Raw genomic sequence first — 13,594 nt, 5'->3', positions numbered from 1 at the left:
CTCCTTCCTCCATCATCTTTAGGAGGGAGGAGGAGGCACAGGATTGCAAGGGGGGGGCAAGGCACTCTCAGTGGCATGAGCCACCCTCCATTCATCGGCCTTCTCCCTCAAACTAATATTTCAGAAGCTAAACTTCAAGGAGATGGATCGCAGGAGTTTAGTAGACCTTCCAGTCTTCTGGGCACATTCCCCTTTTCAAAATTGTGCCCCCTCCCCCTGTGGGATCCCCTTTAAAAGAACATCCCCCCCCCCCAAAAAAACACACACAATTTGGACAATGGGATGTTGGAGTACAGATACAGAAGTTGCTGGCTTAGTAGGAGATGAGGCTTTCCCCCCAATTTGTGTCTCTTTAAAGGGGCCTGTACAGTTTGAGGACTTCTTTTGGGAAAGCAGGGCAGAGCAGGAGTAAGTCAAAGGCTTGGCAAAGCTGCATGGATTTTTTTTAGCGGGAGAGAGAGAGAAGCAGGAAGGGAAGCCAACAGACCTAGTAATGTGGAGAAGCTGCTCTCACAGCTGCGGAGGAGCAGATGGATGTAATTCATTTGTAGGTCTGTTTGTGAAAGTTTTACGAGTCGCTGAAAACTAAGTAGCATTACCATAACGGATCATTAAAGCCTAGCTGTATTAATAGATTCTAAACAGGCTATCTGAAGTGTTAATTAAATTTGGAAGAGCTTTTTTATGTGTCCCTCCTTTTAGGGTGAACAGGGCTAAGGTGCAGTGTGATCCAGTGCAGGTTTCTCTGGCCAAACCCCTTCACAATAGGATTTGCTTCCTTGGAGCAAGTGTTTTCATGATTGCAGCCTTTTGGGCCCTATTGCCGACTGGATTTCAGAGTAAGCTCCGCTGAACTCAAAAATGCATTTGAAGTGATATCATGAATAGGATCGGGCTTTTTACTGCTCTCTGGGCTCCTACAAAGGGATGAAGAAAGCAACTCTGCAACTTAAGTAGAATGCAGCTTTGTTTTCTGATCTGCTATTTATTGGAGGCTGTCTCTGTGTGTGAAACAACGTCTGCTCCTAATGAACTGAGTCTTGACACTTGAAAATAATGCTTGCATTCCTTGTGAAACACGTGGAAGATTATAGTCTCTCTCATGTCTACTATGGCTGATCTAACACTGCTGTTTCAGCCTTTACAGGTAGGAAATTATATAAATGATACACTTTTTTCATGTCAGGAGCAACTTAAGAAACTGCAAGTTGCTTCTGGTGTGAGAGAATTGGCCATCTGCAAGGATGTTGCCCAGGGGACACCCATACCCAAATGTTTCAATGTTTTACCATCCTTGGAAGAGGCTTCTCTCATGTCCCTGCATGGGGAGCTGGAGCTGACAGAGGGAGCTCATCAGTGCTCTCCCCAATTTTGAACCCCTGACCTGTCAGTCAGCAGTCCTGCCAGCACAGGGGTTTAACCCATTGTGCCACCGGGGGCTCCTAATTATACACAAGCATAACCCTTTATGACAGTGGTTCTTAGTGTTCCTAATGCCACGGCCCCTTAATCCACTTTCTCATGTTGTGGTGACCCTCAAACATAACATTATTTTAATTGCTACTTCATAACAGTACTTTTGCTACTGTTATGAATCGTAATGTAAATATCCGATATGTAAGATGTATTTTCATTCACTGGACCAAATTTGGCACAAATACCAGTTATGCCGAAATTTGAATACTGGTGCGATTGGAAGGGGATTGATTTTGTCATTTGGAAGTTGTGCAAGTTTCTCTGGCCAAACCCCTTCACAATAGGATTTGCTTCCTTGGAGCAAGTGTTTTCATGATTGCAGCTTTATGTACCAACCAAACTTGGCACATAGAACTCACAAGACTAACAGAAAATACTTGGAAGGGTTTGGTGGGTTTTGAGTTTTGGAGTTGTAGTTCACCTACATCCAGACAGCACTGTGGACTCAAACAATTATAGATCTAGACCAAACTTGGCATAAATACTCAATATGCCCAAATGTGAACACTGGTGGAGTTTGAGGAAAATGATATTGGTATTTGGGAATTTTAGTTGCTGGGATTTATAGTTCACCTACAATCAAAGAGCATTCTGAACTCCACCAACAATGGAATTGAACCAAACTTCCCACACAGAACCCCATGACCAACAGAAAATACTGTATCTTTGGCAACCACTCTTGACACTCCATCACAACCCCCCAGGGGTCCTGACCTCCAGGTTGAGAAACACTACTTTATGAAATAAGATCAATCAGGTAAAGGAACAGAGCTTATTTATGATAGATATTCTGTGATTCTGTTATGTGACTCTGCCAAATATCTGTACCCAGGAAACCTTTTCCCAAGTTGAAAGTATACATTTTAGCATTCCTTTGCCCCCACCCCATGTGCCTGCTTGGCTGCTTTACAGATTATACTCTCCTTTGATTCTCAAGTGCTGCGAGAAAGCATCCTTACAAATAACCCCCTCCAGCAGTATTAAATAAACGTATTATCAAACTGCTAATTAGTCTAGAAGCGAAATGACTGAAATAGGAGTATTTTGATTTTTCCTCCCCACTCAAAGCTCCTCAGGAGATATGGAAACTTTCCCAGATCTTTTAAGGCCAAAAAAAGAAGACCACTTCTTTCAACAGTGATGTAAAAACGTTACAAGTCTGGTCCTTTGCTTCAGTACAAAGAAATACAGAAACGTGGGAAGGTTCCCTCAGCCTCCCTGTCTCCATAAAGATGTAGGGTTTGGGAACTATATAATAAATGCAAGGCACAGCAGTGTCAAGAATGTTGACATGCAAACAGTGAGCATGCCACAGTATAATTACTGGGTTGCTTCCAGCTCTCTGGGGGAGTTTCAGATAACTGACCTACAACCTGATCCTTTGCATGTTTGTTCCAAAAGTAAATATGTGTGAATCTTGATGTGACTGATATGGAGTGAGTACACATAGGATTGTGTAGTCAGTGATTTGTAGAGCTTGAAAACATTTTTGAAGTAGTCCCCCAAATCCCACACCAGATGTAGTCCCCCCAAACTCAAGTAATGTGCATATTTTTGAGAAGTTCGGGCAACTATGCTACTGTTTCCCAAAGAAAGTCAAATCCTGAACAAGGATGTCAACTAATGTTCTTCTCACATCACTCGACCTGAAGACGGCTGTCTCTTTTTTTTAAAAGGATAGGAGGAGAAAAGTGAGAGAGAGAAAGACAATGCCCTCAAGCTAGTTCAGCTCTTTGTCCAAACATAATCTACTGTTCCAGATGGGAAATGTTCAAAGGAATATTTATGGCTACTGCTGCATACCTCAAGTTGACATTTGGTTTCATCCTGACAGCACTTGTGCTGGATACACACACATGAAGTTCCCATTAGCAACTCAACAGCTGTAAAACTGTTCAGGGCTTAAAGGATATTGCTTGGTGCGATTATCTGAAGAACAAGAAAAAGGACATGTTGTCAGAGGCAGGAGGAACCACTGTGGTTGAGACAGTTGCCAGCACAGAGGAAACTTTCTTTGAATTTGAGCAAAGATGTATTTCTCTTCATTCTTCTCTCTCTCTCATTCACACGGGGAAGGAGGGATTTGGTTTCATTCTGGAATGTAGAACATAGCAGGCAACTTAAAAGTCAGTGTGGTGTAGGAGGTTGGAGTGTTAGACTTGGATCAGGAACATTTCAAATCACTGCTCAGCTATGAAGCCCACTTTGTGGTTTTGGTCAAGTTTGTTATTTCTCAACCTCTAACCTAGGATTCTAGGAAGCTCTCTTCATTCCGAGTCATACCATTGCTCAAGGTTGTGTAAGCTGTATGCTGGGCAGTGGCTGCCTCTCTCAAGGTTTTTGAAGAGGTTGTTTGCCAGTTCTGGAGATGCCTTATAAAGTTGCTGGGAAGGTAGAGTCCTTGCCAGAAAACTTGGACCAAGTTTTCTGGCAAGTTACCCAAATTGTGGCATAGTTACCCAAATTGTGGCATAGAAGTGAAGTGGAAAGAACAGCTAGACTGAAAGATCAAATGTTAGGTTTTATTTGTTTCTTGGGATTCTCTTCTTTTAACAATTCCTCACCTTCACTTAGGTGTCAAAATGTAATTTTACTGAGCTAAGCATTCTTTGCAGTTCATCCATCTCTCCACCCTTCCTTCCCCCTCCCTCTCCCTCTCTATGTGGTCAGGCAAATGGCAAGTAACACAACACTTTGGGGCTGAACATACTTTGATGTAGATTGGCTTAATTGTGTGTTCGTTTATTACTTGGCAGGGGTTTTCTCCTTTTGGCACTTCATCGTCAAAGTAGGTGAGCCTGCTTAGTTCATGATATGCAAAAGCTGTTACTTGCTCTTGATCTGAGTTTTTACTTGTCAAATTGGTAAGTGTAACTGCAAAACTTAAGTTAATTCACATATGTTCTGCAGAGTAATTTATGAGTCTTTTCAGGCAGCAACTAAGACATTTTAAAAAGGCAGAATAGATAAATGTGTTGAATGAAGCACAGCAGATTTTGATTGTTTTGCACTTCAAACTTGGTCTCCTTGTTTCTTGCTTGTCTTGGAAAACTTGAAAGTAAGTTACTTGGTCCTTCTCCACATTGAAATAATTGTAGATATTGGGATAAGAGTTATATCAAATCATAAATTTCACTCTGGACAGAGACCAATGAAAACAGGTTGTGAAACACCCTGAGATGGTGTGGAGCAGCATTTCCAAATATGGAAGGCATTGTAAAGCAACATCTCACAGGAAGTTAAGCATCTATGGAAAGAATGATTTTTGAAGTATTTGAGATGACTAGATCATCTCTAAGGATTTTGGACAGCTTATTATCAAGGTTTAAATTTTTATGCAACTCAGGACTTTATAGCTATCTAACTATCTCAAGCTTTTAAAAATGTTAAGTGTTTCTCATACTACAAACATACAAAGCTGTACTCTTGGTTGTGGTTTTATTACTCTGAAAGTATAACTTGTTGACATCTGTGGATTTGCCCATGTGGAAATGGAGGAAATAACTGCTTACAAACTCAAACGCCTAAAGATGTCCCAAGAACTTATGCTGATGTGAGGCTTTGGGAACTGTAGTCCAAAATGTAAATATTCTGGTCACTGTCAGTGCTGTGTGAGCTTCATATGAGAAAGCCCTTTTGATCATTGCCACAAGTTTTGAACCTACAAACAACTTGAAGTGATTTTATCTCTGAATTTAACAGCGGCAGCATCATCCATTATAACGAAGAACTATGGATAGTGGCTTTGCTACTTTAATCAGAATGCTACAAGGTTTTTCAAGCCATGATTATAATGACAATGTTGAGAGGTAGTTTAAATACTAGCAGTCATTACTATCTCTCTACAATTATGCTGCATCAATTGGTTGAGGAATGTGCCAGTGCCTCCCTAGAATACCATGAATATGTTTCAGTACATCTCAAGAAACAGGTTGGTAGTCATGAAAGGCCATGTTAAATAACTTCATCTGAATTGTGCTCTCTAGATTCTTCCCCATATCTCCCTTTCACACAGCCCCATTTTTTGATGGGGAAGTTTGCTGTTTGCAATATAGGTGGAACATGAAAAGCTTACTGATATTAAGATAAAACTATCCTTTTTCTATTTCTTTGCTTGTTGCTTCATTATTTGTTTCCTGATTAGTTTAGGGCCCATACTATCCAAGTTTGTGGTCAAGAATTATTCTTGATTTACAATGGGTTTAGCTCATCCTATCCAGCAGGAACTGAGTTCTTTGTCTAACATGATATCTCCTGATTGGCAGATTGCTTCAAATCCCTTTATAGGGCTGAATGATTGCCGGTGTCTATCCTTTCCTTTCTTTTCTTATCTCTAGAATTTTTCTGTGAGATTGAGGCTGATTGAATCTGCTTCACAGATGGCTTATTCAGAGTTGTAAAACAGACTTATTATCTACTCCTGGAATGCTAGGATAACTTAACTTAGCTTACTATCTTGGGCCACACCAGGGTCATTGTGCAAATAACAGTGAGTTGCCCACTACTTATCTTACAGCTTCCTATTTTGCATTTTGCCTTGTGAGTCTGTTATAGGGAGTTCTATGGGGTTTATTTTCATGTAAATGTGTGGCACACAACAGCAACGTGTACACAAGATTGAGCCTGAATGTGTGATAACATTCTGGTTTTTTTTAATGACCTCTGGATTTATTGAAATGGGAAGTCGGAGCTTGAAAAAATTGCTCTTTATTGGCTACAGATTTCCAGGATTGTTTGAATTCAAATCAGCTTTTCCAACTTCTACAAATGTATGATGACTATTAATACACCTACATTTTGCAAGAGATGATTATTGCAGAGCACACTTCTATTTTACATATCTGTATCCTGGGGGATGTAGTCCCCAAAAAAAGTAACTTAGGCTGGTCATTTCCCCTTGCATTACCCAACTTCTGATATCATACTGTGAAATAGAACTAGAAACTATGGAGCCCTCCAGCAGTTGTTGAACTGCAGGACCAACAGCCCTGGCCACAGTAGCTAATGAAATAATAGATGGGTATTTGGAGCAGTATTTGGAGGATGGCCACACACATTTAGCCCAGCAGTAAACATTTGACTTGACATGGAAAGCATTGTTATATTGCCAACTGAACTGTAAAAAAGGGAATATTGAAAGTTGTTCCACTGTCACTTACCACTCGGTGATGGATAAATCATCTTTACAATGTACAGTAGAGTCTCGCTTATTTGACATAAACAGGCCAGCAGAACGTCAGATAAGCAAAAATGTCAAATAATACAGAGGGATATTAAATGCATTCACCTCTTTTTTTAGGAGCTAAAAAGGGGGCCTCCTTCCCAACCCCATTTCATCCTCCCTCTTCTCCCTTTTTCCCTTCTTTCCTGGCCTGTCTGATTGATTCACCACCGGTGGGGTGGCATCCTCCCTCCTTTTCTCCTCTGCCTCCCTTCCTGACCTCTTGAGTGTGGGATTTCCTTGCAATGTGGATGGGGAGCCTCGCCAAGGAGGGAAGCTGATCCCTCGCTCTTCTTCCTTGGGTTGCAGCAATGGTAGTGGAGATGGACACTAAAGCGCCCTGAGCCAGGAGCCCTTTCCCTTGGATCCTTGGGAAGTCATCAGCCAAGATCTTGGCAACCTGATCCCCTTTAGGATCCCTCCTGCTTCTTTCTTCCATCTGGGAGCTGCGTGCCATCCTTTTACCAAAGGGGCACCAAGGAAAAGTATGTGGGGCTCACTCTCACTCTCCCGGAAGGGCTTTGCAAGCGTTGGGAGGGAATTAACAATTGGGGAGGGGGGCAAGAAAAAAGGAGGGCTTCATTCCCTTTCCTCTGCACCGCATAGTCATCCTGGTGGGCGTGGCTAAGGGCTACGCGCCTAGCCGGCATGAAGTGAAGGGCACAGGAGAGACCTTTAAGTATGTATTGATGGAGTTTCAAGGGATTAACATGGCATGGTGTGAGTTGTAGTTCACCCACAACCTTATACATTTTGTACAATTAAAACATTGATTTTTTCAAATAAGGCCTTCCATATCCTTCCGTTGTATAAGACAGAATGTTGGATAAGCGAAGGTCGGATAACCAAGATTCTACTGTACCTGTAAGACAGAAGTGGGTCAAAATGTTGCGAGTGGGGGGATTGCAAAATGAAATCTTTAAAAGGGGGTCTTTACTTCTAAATACCCTAGAATGTTCTCTAGGGGCCATGGAGGTGTATTTCCACCACATTTTGCCATCTTCAAGCATCCTTATGCCTAGGCGAAACGAATAGTGACTTCTGTTCTCTTTCTGTTATAATAGTTCAGAAAAAATGCCCAGGAAGACAAAAAATATAGTGAAAGTGCTCCCATTTCTCCTGTGGGTCTTTTGGAGCAAAAATGATATTTGGGTGGGGGCAGGATTAGATGTGTGTTGAGGGTGTGCAGTGGTTCAAGGTTTCCTGGAGGACTGGTGTGGCTCTATACCGTTCTACAATTGTTTACCTCTGCTGTAGGATGTTTCCTGTTTAGAACTGGCCAAAGATAAGCTTTACATTAGGAATGGGAAGCATATGCTTGACTGTAGCTCCCATCTTTAGTATTGGCTGTCCTAGCCAAGAAGCTAATTGCAGTTGAAGAATGCCTGGAAGAATGTCTTGTTTTACAGCATCTGCAGGCCAAGTAGATTTCGTCATGGGTTCACAATCTCCTGGAGAATTCCAGACAATTGGATACCACTCTCTAGCTTGTAATATACATTCTTGTCTATTGTGATGGAGGGAGTGTCTAATTGCTTTGGTGATGTGTTTTAGTGATTCTGTTTTTAATCTGTATTTTATTATCATTTGCAGCCTTGAGAATCTTTTGGGAGGGAAGTTAAATAAATGGACTGTTAAAGAAATGTAAGATCTACATTTTGGAGACTGCTTGACCTACATGACATCTGTAGATCTACCTCCTTGCTACTGATGCCAATGGAAAAAAAATCACTCCTTCTTTCCCTGTTCTCACACTTGGAGAGGGAAAGGCCAAAGCAGGGCATGTTTCTGGGGATCAATAGTGGGGGCCCTGCTGAAGGTGGTCCTAGGCAGCTGTCCAGCAGCACTGACCCCGATCCAGAGTGTGACTGACTTGCAAATCCTTTCCAGTTATTATTACAGTGAATTAATTAGATTATCCATCATATGCAGCTGGTTTTTTTTTTCTCCTGGAGCAGAAGGATGGCCCCAGTTTATGTTTTCCTGGAAACATGGTGCTGATGCCATGCTTGTTCTAGTCATTCAAGAGGACTATAAGAAGCTTTTGTTGAAATGTGTTCCACTGTATAATCTTTCCTGTTGGGTTAGCTATTTGCAGGGCTGGTCCTACCATTAGGTGGGGTTAGGCACTTGCTGCAGGTAGAGGACTATACTCACTCCCTCTAGAGAACCTCACTGACTAAAATGGCTGTTATCCAGAACTGACCACCATTGTCTTCATCTCACATGCAAAGGTGCTTCACCCACAATTTCTGGCTCTGAAGAACTCCTAAGAGCCTAGAGCTATACAGGCTTTGGTGGGGAGCAGTAGAAACCACCTTGTATTGGAATAAGGCAGTGAATAAGGAGTTCTTCTTTTCCTGTCACAGGTATGTGAGATTTTGGAACACCACTATCTATTTCTATAAATTGCCTTTCTTATGATGAGAACATATTCTAACACTGCCAAAGAATTCCATTTAACAGCTGTAGCTCAGTGTTAGTGGACATTGCATGTGAAAGATTAGGGTTTGTTCTCCCCACAGTAGCTCATGTATTGGTAACTTCCCAATTAGACTACAATAGTGAAGTTTATATAGAGCTGTCTTTGAAATTGGAAACTGCATCTAATACAAAATTCAGCATCCTGATTTCTGATAGAAATGTTTCATGGAAACCATGTTGCAGTGGTTTTAATGTAATGCACTGGTTGCCAGCATGTTTCTGGTCTCAATATGTGCTGGTGATGTTTAAAGGTCTCAACAGCCTGAGAGCTTATACTTGATGGACCACTTTTCCCAGAGGGTCATCAGATTGTGGAATGCCTTCTAGAATTGCCACTGAAAACTGGAGAGGGCTCCTGTCTTTAAAGCCCCTTCCACACTACCCCTATATCCCAGGATCTGATCACAGATTATTTGTTTATCCCAGGTTATCTGGCAGTGGAGACTCATATAATCCAGTTAAAAGCAGATAATCTGGGATCAGGTCCTGGGATCTAAGGGCCCTTCTACACAGCCATATAACCCAGAATATCAAAACACATAACCCACAATATCTGCTTTGAACTGGGGGTCCTTCTAGACAGGCCCTATATCTCAGGATCTAATCCCAGGCTTTCTGTTTCTCTCAGATTATCTGACATTGATGATTCATATAATCCAGTTTAAAGCAGAAAACCTGGGACCAGACCCTGGGATATAGGGCCTGTCTGGAAGGACCCTGGATTATCTGAGTCCGCACTGCCATATAATTCAGTTCAATGTGGATTTTATACAGCTGTGTGGAAAAGAGAGAATTTCAGCAGGTACATCACATCACACACATCACATCACACAACCAGGTAACAAGCAACACTTGCTGAAATTCTGTCTTCCAGTCAACTCTTAAATACGGCACTGGTAGTTTTTTACTCCGGCAACTCTACAGCCTTCCATGTAGGCTTTTTGGGAAAACATGTGCAAATTATCAAAACTTTTTGCTTATGTTACCCCCACCCCTTTCAAAAGACTGTAATTGACTCATTTGTGACAAGTATTGGGGCTAATGAAACTTATAATATAATGCTTTCCAGTGCTTGAAAAAGCAAAGAGGAGAGAAGATTGGGGGGTGGGGGGAAGACCCAGGAAGCATGGAAAAGGTTAAGGCTGCTGTGATCAAGTTTGCAGGTGAAGTTACTTGTGCATGCTTTCAAGGTCTGCTTCTGGAAGTGTTTTGTTGCCCTTATTCCTTGTAAATGAATATCTCACAGCTCATGGTTCGATCTTGCTCATTAGTATTTCTTCTTTGACAGTGGAAGGTTGATATCGTTAGCAAGGGCTATCTGGAACTGTAAATGAGAATTGGCTCCTGGTAAAAACTAGGAAAAAAGGAATAAACTGTAGACATAATTTGACTGTGCTACCGGTACTCTGTTTCCCCAAAAACAAGACAGTGTCTTATATTAATTTTTGCTCCCAAAGATGCACTAGGTCTTATTTTCAGGAGCTGTCTTATTTTTTCCATGAAGAAAAATTCACATTTATTGTTGAACAACAAAAAAGAACATTTATTGTATACTGCACAGTAGTTGTAAGTATATAATAAATATACTGACCCTCACACATAGGGCCACAAAAAATAAGGGCTGTAAAGTACTTGGCTCCTACACACTGTCTGGAGATTGTCACAATCTCCTACAGTAGTTCCCGTACCACTGGTACAGCAGGGATTGTATTGCAGCTTCTGTCCACCAGGGGGAGCATGCTTCCAAACAAAAACTTTACTAGGACTTATGTTTGGGGGAGGCCTTATATTTAGCAACTAGCTGTACCTGCCACGTGTTGCTGTGGCCAACCTTCCTCTTTCTCTCCTTTCTTTCTCTCCTTCCTTCCCCCCCTTTTCCCCCTTCTCTTCCTCTTCCCTTCCTTCCTCCCTTTTCTTTCCCTTCCTATTTCTCCCCTTTCTACCTCTTCTACCTCTTCTATCTATTCTTGGACTGCAACTCCTAGCAGTCCTCCTGATTAATATTTCTACCTATCTATCTCCATCTAATCTATCTGTCTGGAAGATTGCTGGGAGTTGCAGTCCAGGAATAGGACACTGGAAATATGCAGGGATTGGGGTGCTCTCAAAGAAATCCAAGGAGAAGCAAGCTTGGATCATCCTCCTCTCCTAAAGGGCCTGGTCTAAGGGATGCTGGGAGCTGTAGTTCAGAAGAGAGTGTGAATATGCTATTGTGTGTTTCATTTACCGGGGGAGTTGTTTTTGTACATGCATTGAGATATATATGTGTGTGTGTGTGTGTGTGTGTGTGTGTGGCTTTTTAAGTCCCTTCCATTGTGTTTTTCAGTGTTTTTATGAGTGATGGTCACTCATTGGCCTGATAGGTATATTGTGTCCAAATTTGGTGTCAATTCGTCCAGTGGTTTTTGAGTTATGTTAATCCCACAGACGAACATTACATTTTTATTTATATAGATTCAGCAAAACCTCTACTAGGTCTTGTTTTCAGGGGAGGTCTTATTTTCAGAGAAACAGGGTAAGAATATGAATGTTGGCCTTCTCAGGTGTAGTATCCAAACTTTGAAATCTCTCCTGTCATTGCGCTTTAGGACATCAGTTATGACATCTTTAGTGTCTGTGTTTGTACTCATACTTACCCCATGAATTTCATTGGGATTTTTTAATGCAAGAAATACTTAAAGGCAGTTTTCCTTCTTCAGAAATACAGCTTGCACACCTGGTGTTCTTTGGTGGCCTCTCATCCAAGTACCAACTAGGTTTGACCTTGCTTAGCTTCCAAGAGTAGCTTAGTTATGGTGCCTTTAGGATACTTAGGACTTTTAATCTGCATTTGCCTCCCACTTTTCCTGACAGAATTTCTTTTCCTGAGGTCTTAAGGGTTGAATTGCTTTCTTCTACTTTATATTTAAATTGACTATTTCATTTTCAATCTGGAAGGGACTGAAAGGTGTGGAGACTGTTTCCTGAATTAATACCAATCATAATTTCAGACTGAGGTTAAAAGGGGTAATGGCCTGCAAACCTTTTACTCATTTGTTTCTTCTTTTGTGGAGATAAAAGATAATGGACATCTATTTTATTATGACCCGTTGAATACAGGACTTTAGCCAATAGGCTTTCCGTCACACATTTTATACAGAATCCAAAGTCATTGAATAATTCATTTCTTTAAAAGCTTTGACCTATGTTATAAAGATCTTAATCTCAAGGCACTCCTAGTTTCCCTTTTTTTGTTATCCTCCAAACTAAGTCATACTTGGTTCGCTTCCAAGGAACTTCCTGCAAATGATTTATAAGCATACCAAATACTTGTAAAGCAGAAAATGATAATATTCTTGCATAATATCTAGAAATATATTATTTTGCTCAAATAGCACAAAGAACTTAATTGAAACTATTTGTTTCCTGCTTGATGCACACATTTCTGCAATTTAAATCACTTTTTCATAGACTAAATCATGATAATTGAGCCATAAGTCTACAGTTGTCTTCTATAATTAATATTGTCCAACTCTAAACATTTTGTTATCTTAGTGCTTGTAGCTAGCTTTCATGAGAATGAGAGGACCTCGTCTATATGTATGTACATGTATACTAGATTTGTTTTACAAAAAGTTAGAAACATACTATGAAGATGAAAACCATGTGAAACTAGGGATTTTACTAGTATTTATGCTTAATGTATTGTCGAAGGCTTTCATGGCTGGAATCACTAGGTTCTTGTGGGTTTTTTCGGGCTATATGGCCATGTTCTAGAGGCATTTCTCCTGACGTTTCGCCTGCATCTATGGCGAGCATCCTCAGAGGATGCTTGCCATAGATGCAGGCGAAACGTCAGGAGAAATGCCTCTAGAACATGGCCATATAGCCCGAAAAAACCCACAAGAACCTATTTATGCTTATCTGTTAGCATTATAGTTGGATGTCTTGAGGGATTTGTGTGTGTGTGTGTGGCAAATCCAAAAGTCCATTCCTTCGAGAAATGATGACGTCATAATTGAGTTATAAGTGAAGACGATCAATATAAGCATCACTTCTAGGTATCTTTCATAAAGCAAAAGGATGTCCAAGCAACCCTTTTACATTTTGACTAAATACTTCGGAGTGTCCTTTTTCCTTTTGTTTGTAATGACAAATGATAGGAAGGTGATGTCTTAGAGACAGTTGAAACATCATTCAATTCCCTAGATACCCTGTATGACATTACAGGAGATGAGAGGCTAGGTCTCAAGTTCTGTGTTTTGTAGCAGTAATGCAACTTCTGCATCCCAGGAGATACACACTTGAATTTTGCATGGATACCCGAAATGATCGATAATAGCAAAAACCTATTTAAAGGAAGGTCATCCAGCCCAAGCATACTTTAGAGTTACACTGGAGGACCTAGAAAATGCCTAGAGAGGTGACATTTGA

General features: G+C 41.0%; 1 protein-coding gene across 4 annotated transcripts in view; it reads left to right on the top strand.

Moving 5' to 3' along the window:
• Positions 1-13,594, top strand: part of SULF1 (sulfatase 1) — a 132,472-nt gene that overhangs the window by 2,205 nt on the left and 116,673 nt on the right. The window lies entirely within an intron of this gene.

The sequence above is a fragment of the Anolis sagrei genome, chromosome 4 (assembly GCF_037176765.1).
Source record: "Anolis sagrei isolate rAnoSag1 chromosome 4, rAnoSag1.mat, whole genome shotgun sequence".
Taxonomy (NCBI): domain Eukaryota; kingdom Metazoa; phylum Chordata; class Lepidosauria; order Squamata; family Dactyloidae; genus Anolis; species Anolis sagrei.
This window is presented reverse-complemented; position numbering and strand designations above follow the sequence as displayed.